Below are 14,237 nucleotides of genomic sequence, written 5' to 3'. Positions count from 1 at the left end.
AATAAATTAGTATGCCTATTTTCTTAATGAAACCTAACCAAGCATAAACTATGTGTTAGGCATTATGCCAGGCACTGTGGATAACAGATACACCAAAAACAGTAGGTGTCATCAGTTAACTTGCCCTAGTTCATACTTGATAAACACAGGTTCAAATATAAAATGTTCTTAATCACCTAAGACAAAAGCAGATAACTTTTTTTAATGTTCTTTGATTCTTCTTTTTAATTGTACTTTAGATAAAGGTTTACAGAACAAACTAGCTTCTCATCAAACAATTACACATATTTTTTAGTGACATTTTTTGCCAACGCTCTCCCTTCTCGACCCTGAGTTCCTTTTACCAGCTTTCCTGTCCCCTCCTGCCTTCTCGTCCTTGCCCCTGGGCTAGTGTGCCCATTTAGTCTCATCTTGTAGAAAAAAATTTTTTTTTTCTACTGTTTTATAAGCCTGTCTAATCTTTGGCTGAAAGGTGAACCTCAGGAGTGACTCCATTACTGACCTAAAAGGGCATCTGGGGGGCACGCTCTTGGGGTTTCTCTGGTCCCTGTCATACCAGTAAGTCTGGTCTTTTTGTTTGTTTGTTTTTGAGAGTTAGGATTTTGTTCTACATTTTTTTCCAGCTCTGTCGGGGACCCTCTATTGTGATCCTTGTCAGAGCAGTCACTGGTGGTAGCTGGGTACCATCTAGTTGTGCTGGATTCAATCTGATAAAGGTTATAGCACTTCTGGTCCATTAGTCCTTTGAACTAATCTTTCCCTTATGTCTTTGGTTTTCTTCATTCTCCCTTGCTCCAGACAGGGTGAGACCAGTGGAATATCTTAGATGGCTGCCCACAAGTTTTTAAAACCCCAGAGGAAAAGCAGATAATTTGCTGTTAGAGTTTAAAGCAAAGGATAACTGTTTTCAGCAAGATGGACTGAGTTATTCACCTCCTCCAACTAACAGCAAACAGTACTCTGCCTGCTACTTCAGGTTTTAGGAAGGTGAATGTGGCAGCAAACTCCTGGATAAATTAAATGGGAAAGAAGCCAGAGGTAGGAAGCCCAGCTCTAAAGTCATCAGCAAATGGTGAAAGAAGAATGACGGAGGCAGGTGACTTAGAGATGAAGCAAATGTACAAGAGGAAAAGCCCAATAGGTAGTTGAACCTATGAAATTATGAGCAATTGCTTCATATCTGAGAACTAACTTGGTATCAATTTTGTTTCTGTTTGGCACGTCACACACCGTTTCTTTAAAAGGCATGTCGTAGAAAGTGTAAGAACTTCCTTCTCCTAGGGAGCTAGCTGGGCTAAAAGACTCTGAGGGGCTGACAAGACCCCATAGTCAACCTGAGGGAGGAAGAGATAACAAAAGCTAATGATGGAATCTATTACAATGTCCTTCAGGAGAACTTGGAGCCAAGAATCATACACGTAGGACCCTGAATTGGGTCCTCCCCCAGAGTTCCATAATTCAGTAAATAGCAGCACTGCTATTTTGTTGCACAGCCAAATCTTTGGAAGAAATCTGAGAGACCTCCCTCCCCCTTACACACAAGAAGATCCTGTTTTAGTCTGGGAGAATGGTAAAATAAGAATAAGCAGTGTGCGACCTCCTGATCTTAAAACATGACATCTAATTTACAACCCTAAACTAAACCAGAAGAACTAATATGGATGCATTACTATTAGTTGCAATACAAAGCAGCATTACAAGGGCTCAAACCTGATCGAGATCATTAAATTCCAAATATAAGCTGGTAAATTAGAGAAATTACTGAGGGAGAGGTGATCCATCTACAATAATTTTGGAAAACTGCTCATTATCACATGGTTAATTTCAGCTATTTAAATAGGCAGATGGCCATTTTTGGAGCAGAAAGACTTAGATCTGAATTGTGATTCTCCAATTTCCTTCCTTTCTTCCTATTGTTTCATTTTGTAATTTTCATTATGAAATGCATGTATTACTATATATATAGCAGGTATGTAGCATTTAAATAATAAAGATAAAACGATGACTCAGGGAACCACTAGAGTGTAAGAAAGAAAATATTGCCAACAAATTTCAAATGTCCTTGATAATAACCCTGGACATAATTCTTCTCCCACAATGGAACTCATTGTACTGACTATTTTAATTGTAATTCACTTTACCTTTTTACAGCTTAGTTTTATCTGTTTTGAGACATCATGAAAACGGAATCATACCACAGGCTTTTGTGATTTTCTTTTTCGTAGGGACTAATGTAGCAGCTTCCTTTCCAGATCAATGGCCAAAAAGCCTTTGTTTTTGTATTTACCTTTTAGATTATGGAATGTAATATGCATACAAAGTTATATTTTTAAAATATACATACAATGATATGTACAGTTTAATATTAATAAAATAAACACCTATATACACATCACCCAGTTTAAGAAATAGAAAAAAATTAACATAAACTTTGAATATTCCTGTGTTTTCCCTGTAAATCCTGCTAATCTCTTGATTTAACCCAGAAAAAAACCCTCTTTTTATTAATATTTTCTTCTTTTTCCTTGAAATTTAATGGCAAATATATGTATTCCTAATCAACATCTTTATATATTTTGCCTTCATATAAAGAAAATCACTATTCAAAATTATTTGACTTTTATCTCTAATATTTCATATTATATATCTATGTTGTTCTATGAAATTATACCCAAACCAAGTCAAGCCCATTGCCATCAGTCGATTTCAACTCATAGCAACCCTATAGGACAGAGCAGAGCTGCCTCCATAGGGTTTTCAAGAAGCGACTGGTGGATTTGAACAGCCAACCTTTTGGTTAGCAGACAAGCCCTGAACCGCTAGGCCACCACTGGTTCATTTTCCTTGCTGCATACTATCGCACTGTTTGATTATTCCTCGGTGAATTTTCTGTATTTTTTCCACAAATAGTGTGCCCATATATATAACATGCACGCATATAACACACAGAAATGATGAAATTACGTAAAAAAAAAGTTCTGGCATAGCACACCCATGTATTTACCAGACATTCTCCTGACATTTCCAGAAGTGAATTTCAGCCTCATTAACCTCATTCAATAGTCTGAAAATGTTACTTTTGATCATATTTGTATAATAAAGGTATAAGCCATGGTTAAGAAACCATGGATAGAGTTTAGCAGTATCCCGGTTAATGGGATAATAAACAATTGAAACTGGGCGTTTGCTCTGAGGCAGTTGGAGGCTAGGCCTGAGAGCGATGGAGTATCTTGTATCCTATACGCACACAGGTACCTCACTCCAAAGGGGGCGGGGGTGGTTAGGTGGAGGGCTGTGCTTGGATCATGGCCTGGTCCCACGGCAGACAAGGCTGCTAAACATGCTCGTCCACGTCCAGTAGTGTCGGCCCCACGTAAAGCTGGGTGGCAGGATGCTATGGGTGCGGGAGCTCACAGACCTGCCCTGCGAGAGGTCAGTCGGACCTGTCTCAATCAAGCATGGGACTCGGGACCCCTCTTGCACCTGCGGCTCTCATGCCCACACCCAGCATCCACGCGGGTGGGAGATTCAAATAGCCTGAGCTGTGGTACCCCAGCCTCACCTGCCTGAGTGCCCTCTCCCGCTCCGGGGTACCACAGCTCAGGCTATTTGAATCTCCCACCCGCGTGGATGCTGGGTGTGGGCATGAGAGCCGCAGGTGCAAGAGGGGTCCCGAGTCCCATGCTTGATTGAGACAGGTCCGACTGACCTCTCGCAGGGCAGGTCTGTGAGCTCCCGCACCCATAGCATCCTGCCACCCAGCTTTACGTGGGGCCGACACTACTGGACGTGGACGAGCATGTTTAGCAGCCTTGTCTGCCGTGGGACCAGGCCATGATCCAAGCACAGCCCTCCACCTAACCACCCCCGCCCCCTTTGGAGTGAGGTACCTGTGTGCGTATAGGATACAAGATACTCCATCGCTCTCAGGCCTAGCCTCCAACTGCCTCAGAGCAAACGCCCAGTTTCAATTGTTTATTATCCCATTAACCGGGATACTGCTAAACTCTATCCATGGTGCACAGACTTGAGCACCTGCTGGGCTGGGGCTGGCTGCCCTGGCAAGGGCTACTTCCAGGACGGAAAACGAGATTCCTTCCTGCATTGGAGAAAGCAGTTTTCAGAGCAAGGAAGGAATCCTGCTGGGAGAGGGGCTGCTTTAGAAACTGGATGGTAGACTGGCCAGGGTCTGCTGCTGGGATCCAAACCTCCAGGTCAGCTGGCACCAAGATGAAAATTTAACATTAAAACCATTGGACAGAAGAATTTAAAAAAATACAAGAAATAAAAATCGAAGCCAGCAACACATAAAAAAAAATATTGGCATCATGTGTTTATGAAAATAATGCAGGGGGATTGTGCAGTACGCCAAAAATGTATAACACTCATTATTTTCATAAAAATACAGTATCTGTTTTTCTGTCATCAAACTTTTTTTGTTGTTATTACTATTGCAAATAGCGCTTCTCTGAACTTTATATTGGATGTATCCAGGTGTGCATGTGGGGAAGCTTCTTTTAGTTACACACATTATATGCATTATAGAATACTTACTGAGGGGTCTTGGATTAAAAAAAAATAGTTATCTTCACATCGGTTCTGACATGGTGACACTATGTCAGAGTAGAACTGTAGCTCATAGGGTTTCCAATGGCTGACTGTTTAGAAGTAGATCGCCAGGCCTTTCTCCCAAAGTGCATCTCCATGGACCCAAACCTCCAGCCTTTCAGTTGGCAGCCCAGCATTTAGCCATTTGTGCCAACCATGGACACAGAGAAAGAAAGCATTTTTTCCAGGTAATTCTAGATGATTATTCCAAAGTTAATGATTCAATTATACTTTCATCATTTTATCAGTATTCTCATTTGTCTACATCTTTGTCAAAGTTAGTATTGTCTGGGATATTGATTTTTTATGTCTTAATCTGGTGATGGTGAAATGATGCTGTCTCACTTTGGTTTTCAATTGAACTTCACTTCTTATTTATGTTTGCTGGGCATTTCTACTTCCTTGTCTGAAATGATTGTTCATGAACGTTGCTGATTTTTCTATTGTATAATTCATCTCTTTTACTTACTGATTTAGAAAGCTTAATCATGTATTCTCTTTGTTTTGTCAGATTTGCATTTTGCAAATCTATCCTCCTAATCTGTGACTCCGGATTTTCACCCTTCTTATGGTGACTTTTGGTAAGTAGATGTTCTTTATCTTAAAGTATCCAATTTCTGATGTTCAATCATTGCCTAATTTAATATTTATTATTTTTATGTCTTGCTTAAGAGGCGTTTTCCAATACAAGGTCATACACATATCCTCTGATATTAATTAAAGTTTTGTTTATTGTATTTAAGTCCTTGAATCTTCTAAGTTTTGTTTTCTGTATATAGAATGAGGTAAGAATCAATTTTAATTCTTCCCATATGTCTTAGGCTGGATTCTTTAGAGAAGCAAAACCAATGAAGATATATGTATATACAGAGAGAGAGATTTATCTCAAGGAAATGGCTCATGCAATTTTGGAGAATGCCAAGTCCTAAATTCACGGGTCAGGCATCAGGCTGTACCCTTCTCCTGGCTCACATGGTTGCAGTGGCTGATGAATCCAAAATTGGAGGGTCAAGCAGCAGGTTGCTGGCTCATGTCCCAAGAACTGGAGGTCATCGGATGATAAGTCGAATGTAGGAGCCATAGAGAGAGTGAGCCTTGCTTAAACATCTGTTTATATACTGGAGGTAGACCACATATCCAAGGAAACTCCCTTTTCAATTGATTGGCTGCTCATATCAGATCTCATCAGGGAGGTAATTACATTATATCAGATCTCATCATGGAAGGGATTACATTATATTACATTATGGAAGAGCAATCAGTCCAATATCTGCCAAGCCACTGAGAATCATAGCTTAGCCAAGTCGACACATATTAACTATCACATCATGTATATGGCCACATATTTCACTCTATTTCTCACTGATATTTAATGCAAGATCTGTCAAAAATCAAATATGGATCTGCTTCTGTGTCCTCTACTGTCTCATTTTCAATTACCTATCTCTGTACATAACCACATTGTGTTAATCACTATATCTTTATTATAAGTTTTGATATCTGGTAAGGAAACTGATATTTTTCTTTATGAGGGTATTAATAACTATTGAACTTCTGTTATTCCAGAAAAAGAATGTTTTAATTGCCAAGTAACTATCCACTCACCCTCATAAACAAAATTCTGTATTGAATTTATTGAAATTGTAATCATTCCCTATATAACTTTTTGTGAGGTGTTAGTATCCTTATGAAATCAGGTGCTGCTACGCATGAGCTTAGTATGCCTCTCCATTGATTTGGATCTTCTTTAATGACTATAATGTGAAATTTCATATTTTTCACCCTAAATATTTGCGTATCATTGTCGTTTTTATTTAGGGGGATCTCATTTTTTGCTGCTATTTGAGATGACCAAAAACAAAACAAAACAAAAAAACCTGTTGCTGTCAAGTTGATTCTGACTCATACTGACCCTACAGGATAGAGTAGAACTACCCTATAGTGTTTCCAAGGAGAGGCTGGTGGGTTCGAACTGCCGAACTTTTAGTAAGCAGCTAAGCTTTTAACTACTGCACCACCAGGGCTCTGCTATGTGAAATAGCATTCTTTAAAAAGTACACATATTATCGCTGTTGCTGGTGAACAGAAATGTAATTTGCTTTTTTGTATTTGTCATATATGAAACTCGTTCAGCCCTCTCATTCATTTGAGTTGCTATGTACAAAACAATATATTTTGGGAATAACAACAGACACTTTAACCTTTCCAAATTTTTTTTTCTTTTTTTTTTTTTTTCGCTACACAAAACTGTTCTCAACAGCACGCTGTATTAATATCATTGGGCCTCAGTTTCTTTTTATTACTGTAACTATTCTGTATCATGTTGTTATTAAAATAGGTTAAAATGAGAAGTAGCTCTAACTGTTTACGGCATACGAATTGCCTAAAACGCTATTTTTCCCATCTTCCCAATATGCACAAGAAGAGTAAATATTTATTTTTCAAGTTTAATAGTTGCCCTGATTCCTACATACTAACAGAGTTTTAGTTGTAAGGCATATAGCTGTTTAAGATAGTGATAGAGAAGGGATTTGTGAATGGGAAGAAGAAGGAGAATTTCCTAAAATGGCTTTTTATTTTTTATTACATAATTGGAAATGTTTTAAAAACAAGATAAAGGAAAACTGACTTTGAGTAGTTTTAGCCTAGTAGAAGTACTTATTGGTGTCCTAAATATATTCCAAGTAGTTGTCTCCAGGCAGTGTGACTTAAAATTTCTCTTATGAATTAAAGAATGGGGGTGACTATCAAAGAAGAGTGAAGAAATATGGGGAAAAAAAACCTCATTTACAATGACACATTCATTATAAATAGGACCTTTGAGGAAAATCACTCTTTTTATTTACTTATTTCTCAGTAAATCAGAAGTAAAAGCAAAATAAATCTAATGTCCTTGGGATTATGAATTGAATACTGTCAGCTAAATTCCCAGGATTTTCTTTGAACTCACCTCTAATTATACTCTTTCAAGGGTCCTCTGTAACTGTGCAGTTTTACTACAGTTTTGACTTTCATTAATTTGAACATTAAAGGAAAAGATTTTCAGAAACCATGAAAGCAAAATGCTTTTATAACCCTAGTAGTGCTATTGATTCTAACAATTAAGATCTGAAACTAAAAGGAGAAGCATATTTGGAAACTGAAAATATTGTAGGTCTTCCAAATCACAGCAGTTACAAGCTAATGTTTCTCTCCTATTAACAACGTTGCAGCAATTCAGCATCTATAACCTTAGGGAAATTATGGGGTTTGTGCATGTAAAACTTTATATTTGCTAAATGATTTATTCTACTTTTTATGTAACCCTATTCTAATGTTATCCTCTTCCTGCAGAAACATAAAATTTGGATTAGAATTTGAAAAACTTCTAAAAGTACTCAGTGAGGATCCACCATTACACTGATTACAAGGATTAGAGAATGAGGAACAAAACCAGTGACACACACACACACACACACACACACACAGTCACGATGAGTCAGAATCTACTCAACAGCATATAATTATGTATACATATACACATACATATAAATATAGAGAGATTTACTTCAAGGAAATGGCTCACACAATTGTGGTGGATCACAAGTCCTAAATCTGTAATTTAGGCAGTAGGCTGGGGACCTCTACTAGGTCACAGAATTGTGGGGACTGGTGAATCCAAAATCTGTAGATTAGGTGGCAGGCCAGAGGCTTCTGCAAGCTTATATTCCAGGAGCCAGAGGTCAGGCAGTGAGAAAAGTGCAGGGTCAAGAGAGAAAGAGAGCTTCATTAGAATATCCTTTATATACTGGAAGCTGGCTACACCCCCAAGGAAACTCCCTTTTCAACTGTTTGGGAGATCACATCAGACCACATCATGGAAAGTAATTACATTATATTACATTATAAAAGAGCGACAAGTCCAGTGTCTGTCAAACCTCTGAAAATCATAGCCTGGCCAAGTTTACATATAACATTAACCATAATGGAGAGGGAACACTATGTAAGGAATTATAAAGCCTGAGGTCTGATGCTATTTTGTGGATGACTAATTATATATTTGAAAAAAAAGTCACTTTACTTCTCTTGGTCTGTGTCTCTCCATCTGTGAAATGACCAGGATATTGGGCTAGCATCATATACAATAAAGCTTTCTTTTAAAATTATATATCAATACTATCTATTTCCACACACACAGAAAAAGTCTAGTCATTCAGATGAGACCCCTCCACAAAAAAAAAAAAGCAAAACGCTGCCATGAAGTCAATTCCTACTCACAGCAGCACTCATTCCGACTCAGAACTGCCCCAACCACATCATAGCCAACACCCAAACACCAATAAATATGGACCAATCTCAAGAAGCTAAGTGTGTTGAGAAAAGCAGGGGAGACCAAGTTTTATATCACATATAATCCCAGAACACATACATATAATAGCCTCTTTGAATTTGTTTTTCCTTGGCGTTCCTATGTCCCTAGTTTCAGAAGACCAACTTGGGGTTGTTTTTTACCTGGGATTGCCCTTGGCTAAGAAAGTCTAGGGCGGTATTTCTCAATGAATGCTCAGTGTTTCAGTGAAAGAAGTTGTCATTAAGTTAGCTCTATAGCTATGTGACCTTCCGTTTATTCATCTGAAAATAGTATTGAAACTTGGAATAGTAACACATATTCTAAGGTATTTTAAAATTAGATAAGAAAATGTACTTCAGTGAATGCTCAATAAACATTAGCTGCTGTTATAATTAGACTAATAATTATTATTGCTGCCTGGAGTATTTGTTAAAATTCAAAATTCTTGGCTTAATCTGAATCTGATGGAATGAGGTTGGAACAAGCATTTTTTTAGCCATTGCCCTTAATCAGGCAAATTTAAACTCTACTCCAAACTTCATTACAAAGCGTGAACTTGGGTAAGTCTGTTGTTGTCTATTGTTGCCGATGTTGTTATTTGTTTCTTTCTTTCTGTGTGTATTCAGTTTTAAAGATTCCTGCCTCAAGGAGTCATTATATGTAAGAATGAGCTAATACGTGGGAACTATTTCACAGACGTTCCTCCCCCTACTACTCAATAAAAGCCTATTGCAAACGTACATTACCCATCCAAGTGTTAGGGATTTCATTTAAGTGTAAAATAATACATTCTGCTGAAGTAAGTATTCTAAAGCCAATGCCGTTATGTAAAATGACTAAAGTCTATCTTATTAAGCAAGTGGGTTGGAAAGGCATTTATGTTGTATTTTAAATTCCTCTTTTGAAATGAGGAAGAGACAGTGAAAGTGCCTTCAATCACCTTCTACCAACACTTTTTATTATTACCTGAAGTTATTGAAGAATAAAGTAATTTAACCGAATCAGCTTGAGAAATCTCCTGAGCAGTTCATTTTTATTCCCCACATTTGCCCTTCTGAGACCCTTTAAAGAGTCACCTACTTACCTACACACCAAAAGCCAAACCCACTGCTGTCTACTCAATTCTGACTGATAGCAGCCCTACATGACTTAGAAGAGCTGCCCCACAGGGTTTCCAAGGCTGTAAATCTGTATGGAAACAGACTGCCACACCTTCTCCCATGGTGGGTTCTAACCACAGAACTCTCGGTTTGCAGCTGAGCGATTTAACCACTACACCACCAGGGCTCTTCTACCTACACAAAGTAGACAAATATCCCTCAGGCAGAGAATCACAGGTGTTTGCAGTTTGTAACATCTGTTGTGTCGAATGAATTTGCTGGAATTGAGTATGAGATTGCACTAAATCTATAGACCAATGTGGAAAAAATCCGTATCTTAAAAAGTATTTAGTCTTTCAATCCTTGAGAATTGTACAAACTTCCATGGATATAGATTTTCTTTGATTTATCTAAATTTTGTTTTAAGGCATTCATAAGTATGAAAGTATACATTTTTCTCCTAAATTTTCTGTTAGTTTTATTCCTAGAAATTTGATGTCTTGATAATAATAGTATATTAGCATATTATTTGGTATAATATTTCAAATGATCATTTTCTGTTTTCTTGTTATGGATGTATAGAAACACAAATGCTTTTCCTATATTAACCTTGTATCCAACAACTATGATATGTTCACATATTAAATCTAATTACGTTTTGTAGATTCCTTTGGGTTTTCTACATACACTATCCGAAAAAAAAGAAAGTTAATTTTTTCCTTCCCTATCCTGTCTCACTCATAAACATCTGAAGAGATGCTTCTAATATTGCATGATTAAGGGCGATATTTGCCTTTTTATTTTTTGCGGATAATCATTACCCCTGTTGCCATCGAGTCGATTCTGATATTTAAATTATCTTTAACTGTCAATGTGTCAAAAGATTTATCATAACCATTATTAAATTTAAGTAATTTTTCTTTCTGCCCTATTGAGTTTGTCATATGATTTTTTTCCCTTTTTTCTAAGAATCACATTGGTGAATTACATTGTTTCTTTTTAAACATTAACCACCTGGTGTTTCTGAAATAAACTCCACTTTGTCTTGATGTGCTATTATGTTTTATAAATTTCTGGATATGATTTGTATCATACTGTTTAGTACTATTGCATCTATATCTATGAGAGAAAATAGTCTATAAATTCTTTTGCTTGTAATATCCTTTTCAGATTTTCATATCAAGCTTCATAATATGAGTTAGGAAGTGTTTCTTCTATATTTTTCTCTGAAAGACTTTGTTCAAAGTTTGTATTTTTAATTCATTAAATGTTTGCAAGAATACATGGCAGTTGCCATGTAGACCTGAAACTTAACTGTTTGGAAGTTTTATTTTGTTTTTCTTTCTTTCTTTTTTCATGGAGTAGAATATTTTAATATCAAACAATAATTTTTATTTCTCACAGTGCAAGCTTTGGTAAATATCATAGATTGAAAGGTTCATAATATAAAAAACATTAATTCTCTGAAAATAGACTCAATGCAATTTTAAAATCTGGTAGAATTTATTTTTGTGGAAATTGATAAAGTGATTCTGAAATTTACTTGAATATCCAAAGATAGCCAAGTTATTCCAATAATGAAAGTAAAACTAGATGGTTTACTCTTACAGATATCAAGACCTTTTAAAATCTTTTGAAAGAGTACTTAAAAGAGGGTGATATTGGTGCAGTATAGACCAACTGAACAATGTAACAGCAGGATTTAAAAAGAGACCTACTCATAAACACTTTCATAAAATACGACAAAGAATAGCGGCAAAGCATCAGAACTGAGTCATGTTTTTCCCTCAATAGATGTTAAGTTTTATGTGAACAAAATTTACCTTTGGAATATACAAGGCGTTAAGTAGTTATTTCCATGACTTGTCTGTTAGTTTGCCAACTGTGGTGGCTTGTGTGTTGCTGTGATGCTAGAAGCTATGCCACCAGTATTTCAAATACCAGCAGGGTCACCCACGGCGGACAAGTTTCATCAGGGAGTCTAGACTAAGACAGACCAGGAAGAAGGACTTGGAGGTCTACTTCTGAAAAAAATTGATCAGTGTAAACCTTATGAATAGCAGCAGAACATTGCCTGATATAGTGCTGGAAGATGAGCCCTTCAGGGTGGAAGGAACTCAAAATACGACTGCGGAAGAGCTGCCTACTCAAAATATAGTTGCACTTAATGATGTGGATCAAGTAAAGCTATCAGGACTTTCATTTGCTGATGTGGCAAGACTGAAAATGAGAAGAAACAGCTGTAAACATCCATTAGTAATTGGAAGGTGGAATGTACAAAGTATGAATGTAGAAAAATTGAAAGTTGTCAAAAATGAAACACAATGCTTGAAGATAGATATCCTAAGCATTAGTGAGCTGAACTGGACTGGTGTTGGCTGTTTTGAATCAGACAATCATATGGTCTTCTATGCCAGGAATGACAAATTGAAGAGGAATGGCATCATACTCATCTTCAAAAGAACATTTCAAGATCTATCCTGAGGTATAACTCTGTTGGTGATAGGATAATATCAATATGCCTACGAGAACAACCACTTAAAATGACTATTACTCAAATTTACAAAACAACCTTAAATGTCAAAGGTGAAGAAATTGAAGATTATTACCAACTTCTATGGTCCAAAATTGATCAAACATGAAATAAAAAATGCATTGATAATTACTGGTGATTGGAATGTAAATTGGAAACAAAGAAGGATCAGTAGTTGGAAAATAAGGCCTTAGTGATAGAAATGATGTGGGAGATAGCGTGATAGAATTTTGCAAGACCAAGGATCTATTCATTGGAAATACATTTTTTTGAACAACATAAATGGTGACTATACACATGGACCTTGCCAGATGGAATAAACAGTAATCAAATCAATTATATATGTTGAAAGAGACAGTGGAAAAGCTCAACATCATCACTCAGAACAAGGCCAGGGGCCAACTGTGGAACAGACCATCAACTGCTCATACACAAGCTCAAGGTGAAGCTGAAGTCAATTAAAACAAGTCCACAAGAGTCAAAGTATGACCTTGATTAAGTACATCCCACCTGAATTTAGAGATCATCTCAAGAATAGATTTGATGCACTGAACACTAATGACCAAAGACCAGATGAGTTGTGGGATGACATCAAGGACATCATACATGAAGAAAGCAAAAGGTTATTAAAAAGATAAGAAAGAAAGGAAAGACCAGAATGGATGTTAGAAGAGACTCTGAAATTTGCTCTTGAATGTAGGGTAGCTAAAGCAAATGGAAGAAATGATGAAGTAAAAGAGGTGAACAGATGATTTCAAAGGGTGGCTCAAAAAGACAAAGTAAAGTATTACAATGAAAAGTGCAAAGACTTGGAGTTAATAAGCCAAAAAGGAAACATATGCTTGGCATTTCTCAAGGTGAAAGAACTGAAGAAAAAATTCAAGCCTCGAGTTGCTGTTTTGAAGGATTCTATGGGGAAAATATTGAACTACGCAGGAAGCATCAAAAGGAGATGGAAAGAATACACAGATAACTCAAGGAATAGTTTAAACAGAGAAGAAATTATTCTTTGATGGTTATGAGAGGGGCGAGGGAGGGAGAGAGGGAGAGGGGTATTCACTAATTAGATAGTAGACAAGAACTGTTTTAGGTGAAGGGAAAGACAACACACACTACAGGAGAGGTCAGCACAACTGGACAAAACCAAAAGCAAAGAAGTTTCCTGAATAAACTGAATGCTTCAAAGGCCAGAGTAGCAGGTACTGGAATCTGGGGACCATGGTTTCAGGGGATATCTAGGTCAATTGGCATGACAAAATCTATTAAGAAAACATTCTGCATCCCACTCTGGTAAGTGGTGTCTGGGGTCTTAAATGCTAGCAAGTGGCCATCTAAGATGCATCAATTGGTTTCAACTCACCTGCAGTAAAGGAAAATGAAGGATACCAAAGACATTAGGTAATTACGAGCCCAAGAGACAGAAAGGATCACATGAACCAGAGACTACATCAGCCTGAGACCAGAAGAACTGGATGGTGCCCAGCTATAACCGATGACTGCCCTGACAGGGAACACAACAGAGAATCCCTGATGGAGCAGGAGAGCAGCGTGATGCAGTCCTCAAATTCTCTTAAAAAGACCACACTTAATGGCCTGACTGTGACTAGAGGGACCCCAGAGACCATTGTCCCCAGACCTTCTGTTGCCCCACGACTGGAACCATTCC

Source organism: Elephas maximus, chromosome 12 (assembly GCF_024166365.1).
Source record: "Elephas maximus indicus isolate mEleMax1 chromosome 12, mEleMax1 primary haplotype, whole genome shotgun sequence".
NCBI lineage: Eukaryota > Metazoa > Chordata > Mammalia > Proboscidea > Elephantidae > Elephas > Elephas maximus.
The sequence above is the reverse complement of the archived record's forward strand: the minus strand, read 5'-3'. Positions refer to the sequence as shown.